Consider the following 6,056-nt stretch of genomic DNA (forward strand, 5'->3'; position numbering starts at 1 on the left):
TTGGATAACAGTGGCAACAGTGGGCATCCTTCTCTTGTTCCTTATCTTAGAGGGAAAGCTTTCAGTTTTTCACCATTGAATATGATGTTAGTTATGGGTTTTTCATATATGCCCTTTATCATGTTGAGGAAGTTTCCTTCTATTCTTAGTGTTCTAAGTGTTTTTATCAAGAAAGGGTGCTGGATTTTGTCAAGTGCCTTTTCTGCATCAATTGAGATGATCATGTGGTTGTTTTCCTTCATTCTGTTAATGAGGTGTATTACATTAATTGACTTTCTTATGTTGAACCACCTTTGTGTACCAGGGATAAATCCCACTTGATCGTGGTATATAATTCTTTTATTGTGCTGTTGGGTTTGGTGTACTATTATTTTCTTGAGAATTTTTGCATCCATATTCATAAGTGATTTGGCCTGTGATTTTGTCTTCTTGTGTCTTTATCTGGCTTTGTTATGAGGGTGGTGTTGGCCTCAGAATGAATTAGGGAGTGTTCCTTCCTGTGAAGCCATTTGGTCTTGGGCTTTTCTTTGTTGGGAGGTTTTTGGTTACTGATTTAATCTCTTTACTAGTTATTGGTTTGTAAGATCATCTGTTTCTTCTTGAGTCAGTGTAGGTAGTTGTGTGTTTCTCGGAATTTGTCCATTTCATTGAGGTTATCTAATTTGTTGGTGTATAGTTGTTTATAGTATCCTTTTTATTTCATGGGACCAAAGTAATATCCCCCATTATATTTCTGATTTTATTCATTTGTGTCCTCTTTGTTTTTTTCTTCATCAGTCTAGCTAAAGGTTTGTCAATTTTGTTGATCTTTTCAAAGAACCAACTTTTGGTTTTGTTGATTCTCTATTTTTTTTTCCGTATTTCATTTACCTCCACTCTAATCTTTGTTTTTTGCTTGCTTTGGTTTTAGTTTGCTCTTCTTTTTTTTTGCTCTTCCAGTTTTGAGATTAGGCCTCTGATTTGAAATGATTCTTCTTTTTTAATGTAAGCACTTAGAGCTATCAAATTTCTCCCTCAGCATTGCCTTTGTTGCATCCCATAAATTCTAGTATGTTGTATCTCCATTTTTATTCACCTCAAGAGATTTCCTAACATCCCTTGTTATTTACTCTTTAACCCATTGGTTGAAGAGTATGTTGTTTAATTTCCACATATTTGTGAATTTTCCATTTCTCCCTCTGTTTTTGATTTCTAGCTTCATTCCATTGTGGTTGGAGAAGATGCATCATAAAATTTCAATATTTTGAATTTATTGAGACTTATTTTGTTACCTAAGATGTGGTCTATCCTGGAGAATGATCCATATGCACTTGAGAAAAATGTGAATTCCTTTTTTGTTGGGTGAGGTGTTCTATATATGTCTGTTAGGTCTAGTTGGTTTAGAGTATCATTCACGTCTCATATTTCCTTATTGATCTTCTGTCTAGATGTTCTATTCATTATTGAAAGTGGTGTATTAAAGTCTCCTATTATTAATGTAGAACCATCTATTTCTCATTACAGATCTGTCAGTTTTTATTTTATTTTTTTGGGGGGGAGCTCTGCCATTAGGCACATATATATTTATAATTGAGTCTTCTTGTTGAATTGATCTCTTTATCAGTATACAATGACATCTTGCCCCTACAATTGTTTTTAACTTAGTCTATTTTATCTGATATTATTATACCTATCCCACATCTCTTTTGCTTACTACTTGTATGGTATATATTTTTTCCATCCTTTCACTTCCACCCTACTTATGTCATTGAATTTAAGGTGAATCTCTTGTAAATAGCATATAGTTGGTTCATGTTTTTTAATCCATTCTGCCAATCTCTGCTTTTTGACTGGAGAGTTTAATCCATTTACATTTAAAGTCACTACTGACAATGTAGGACTCTCTTCTGCTGTTTTGCTATTTGGCATTTGTAAGTCCTTTACCTTTTTTTGTCCCTCAGTTTTTCCATTAATGCCTACTTTCATATTTATTTGATTTTTTTTGTCCTGTACCATACTGAGTCCCTCCTCATTTCTTTCTGGATATATTTTTTAATATATTTTTCTTATGGTTGCCATGGGGTTAACCTTTAAAGTCATGAATATGTAAAAGCCATATTTGATTTGATACAAATTTGACTTCAATAGCATTCATATACACTGTTCCTATACCCCTCCATATCCCTACCTTTTTGTACTTGTTACAAATTATGTCTTCATACATTGCATGTCCCAAACCACAGATTTATCATTACTTTTTATGCACTTGCATTTTTGCACCTGTATTGAAGTAAGAAGTGGAGTCACATACCAAAAACACAATACGATAGTGTTGGCATTTATAATTACTCAAATGGTTATTTTTTCTGGAGGTCCTTGTTTCTTTATGCTGCTTTGAACCACTGCCTAGTGTCCTTTCTTTCAGTCTGTAGAACTCCCTTTAGCTTTGCTTGTAGGGCTGGTCTAGTGGTGATGAACTCCCTCAGCTTTTGTTTATCTGGGAATGTCTTAATCTCTCCCTCATTTTTGAAAGAAAATCCCACCAGGTATAAAATTGTTGGTTGGCAATTGTTTTCTTTCAGCACTGCCTTCTTGCCTCCATGGCTTCTGATAAGAAACCAGCACTGAATCTAGTCAGGACTCCTTCGTACATAACACGTTGCTTTTCTCTTGCAGCTTTCAGTACGCTTATCCTTCATATTTGATAGTGTGATCAGTATATAATGGGGTGTGTTTTTCTTCATGCTTATCCTATGTGGTGTTCTCTGGGCTTCTTGGGTGTGCATATTCAAGTCTTTTGCTAAGTTTGGGAAATTCTCTGTATTCTTTTGACTATTCCTTCTTCCCCTTTCTTCTCCTTTGGAGACTCCTAAAATGTGTATATTGGTATGCTAGATGGTGTCCCAAAGATGTCTTTGGCTATTTTAGCTTTTTATAATTCTTTGTTCTTTCCACTTTTCCAGGCTGACTCATTTCAGTTGCCTTGTCTTTCAGTTTGTTGATTCTTTCTTCTGCCAGCTCTAATCTGCTGTTGAAATCCTGCTGGAAATTTTTCATTTCAGTTATTGTGGTCTTCAAGTCCAGTAATTCTGTTTGGTTCCTTTAAATTTCTGTTTATACTGAGATTCTCATACTGTTCGTTCATTGTTTTCCTGATATTCTTTAGTTCTTTCTCTGTATTTTCTGTTATCTCCTTGAGCATATTGATGCTTTTTTAGAAAGTTTTTATCTGGTACGTCCACAGTCGGGACTTCTTCGTTAATGTTTTCTGGATTTTTATCCTTTTCTTTGGATGGGCCATCATTTCCTGTTTCTTGGTGTTGTAATCTTTTGTGGCACACTGTACATTTTAATATTTTAAAATGTTAACTCTGGGGTTTATTCCCTGAGATAGCTGTTTCTTAAGTTTGTAACAAGCTGGTGATATTATAGCAATGTTCTTGAGTGGCAGGAGCTAGGAAAACTAAACAAACCTAAGCCAAAAAAACACCTTTCACTGTCTTTTCAAATTGGTTTTGCATTGGCTGGTGCTCCCTGGAGACAGAGCAGCCACACATACCCCTTCCCACCCATCAGTTCTTGACCTTCTGCTTTCTTGCTTTCTTGCCATAGTGACCTGTGACCCTGTTCTGGTTTGCTAATGCTGCTGGAATGCAAAACACCAGAAATGGATTGGCTTTTATAAAAGGGGGTTTATTTGGTTACACAGTTACAGAATTTAAGGCCATAAAGTGTCCAAGGTAATGCATCGACAATTGGGTACCTTCACTGGAGGATGGCCAATGGTATCTGGAAAACCTCTGTTAGCTGGGATGGCACGTGGCTGGAGGCTGCTTGCTCCCAGGTTGTATTTCAAAATGGCATTCTCCAAAATGTCTGCATCAGCTTCCAACAGTCGTCTTCAAAATGTCTCTCATCTGCAGCTCCTCTCTCAGCTTCTGTGCATTCTTCAAAGTGTTCCTCTTGGCTGTAGCAAGCTCACTCCTGTTTGAGCTTATATAGTGCTCCAGTAAACTAATCAAGGCCCATGCTGAATGAGCAGGGCCACACCTCCATGGAGACTATCCAGTCAGAGATATCACCCACAATTGGGTGGGGTGCATTTCCATGGAAACAATCTAATTCAAATGTTCCAACTTAATCAACACTGGTATGTCTGCCCCCACAAGACTGCATCAAAGAACATGGCTTTTTCTGGGGGACATAATATGTACAAACTGTTACAGACCCTCACAAGGGTCCTGTCCTCTTGTGGGTCCTCCCGCTTGCAAGCACCACTCCAGCACAAACTTCGGTCAGTACAACTTCTGGCTAAGAATCATCTCTTTCTTTTCTCTTCTACCATTAGCACCAGATGCTGACTTAATATCTAATTGTGAGAATGGCGGCATCCAAAACAGCTTGGGAACTATCCCACTATGTCGAAGTGTGGCTGTGGGATGGTGGCTAGATTTGTTCACCACATAAAGGCCTGGTTCTCAGCTCAGTCCCTGCCTCAGACCTCTCATTTAGTCCATTGAATTAAACTGCACATTTAGTCCATTGATGCCAAGAACCTACAGGGTACTTCCTCTGGGGATCTGGATGCCCTGATCCCTCTTTCAGGTATCTGAACAAGGTGTGGTCTGCTCTAAGGATGGTTGGGCTTCTGAAGAACGGAAACCCACTGAAAGCAGCTTAAGTTAAGAGAGGGTTTAGGAAAAACAATTCCTAAATTCCTGGGCAGGACACAAAATATGGCTGGGCCCTGGTGGGCTAGAACAGAAAAGCAAGATGATGAGTTTCCTCTTTCTCTCACAGAACAGCTTGGTTCCTTCCTAACTGTTCTCCTGTGAATCTGCTCCATCCACCTGTCTCTCTCTGACAAGCATCTTCTGCTTCCCTGTGGCTCCCCTCTCCCGCAGGACACTGGCTGGCAGGTGTGTGGCTTCAGCCTGCCCTGCCGCTGGTCTGCTGGTGACGTGGAGAACCACATGGCTGGGAGAGGCCTGGAGGTGGGGAATCAAGGCCTTTGAACACAGAGGCTCCTGGGGACTGTGGAGGAGGTAGTTTCAGCTGTGTGATGCGGGCAAAATCCCAACAGCATAGTGGGTGGGAGTGGGAGTCATGGACGAATGAGAGTCCTGGGTGCAGAAGGTTCTTTCCAGAACCTCAGCAGTGGGCACAGAATGGTAGCTCTGGAGCAGCAGAACTGAGGGAAGGATTTAAGGACTGGGAGGACTGGATGTGGTTACGAGAGAAGGTGGCAGAGAGAGGGTGAGACTGACTTTCTCTGTCCATGGGAAACAGAGAAGAGTGTGGATCACTGAAGGGCAAGGTGAGGACATGCCAGGGGGCTCAAAGGCACACGGGGAGGCATGAGGCTGGTCCAGAGGAGAGGCTGGAGAGATTGAGGAGCAGATCCTGCTCCCTCCACCGGGCTTGCTGCCGTCCTTTCTCTCTCTTTCCTTTTCATCATGCATTGGGTACTACAACATGCCAGGCACTATACTAGGGGTCAGGGATATACACATGCAAACAAAACCTAAAAAAACCTTGGGCCCTGACCTTATGGATCTTACAGTCTAGCAGGTTTAGGGAATCATGCCCTGTGTGGCTTGTTTCTAAAGCTTGTGGGAGACAAACTTCGGCAGTCCTCATTGGCCTGCTCACACAACCCAGCTGCGTGTCCAAGGCAAACCACCTTTCAAAGTTCATTCCCTTTGAGGAGGGCTTGTCACATGGCCTTGGGGATCACGGAGAAGAAGACCCGCTTTGCAGATATCCACACAGGTCTGCAAAGCCTGTAGCCTCCCCAAGGCCTCTCAGTCCAGCACAAGCAAAGTGAGAGCAGCCAAAAGCCTGGACTACATCTTTATCCACAGCATCATTTCAAGAGGGACTGCAGACAAGCGCTTAGCCTCTGCCCACCAGGACCAGAGATTCTTGAAATCTGTTCTGGGCCTGGACTGCTGGCATCTGCTTTATCAGGATTTTCAAGAGGGTCAGCTGCTTTATGTTACACGCCTGCTCCCTCCCCTGTTCCCTGCATATCTCTTCTGGTTTTAAATAGCTTATCTGAACAGCTGGACAACCAC

Source organism: Choloepus didactylus, chromosome 2 (assembly GCF_015220235.1).
Source record: "Choloepus didactylus isolate mChoDid1 chromosome 2, mChoDid1.pri, whole genome shotgun sequence".
In the NCBI taxonomy this organism is placed as follows: Eukaryota; Metazoa; Chordata; class Mammalia; order Pilosa; family Megalonychidae; genus Choloepus; species Choloepus didactylus.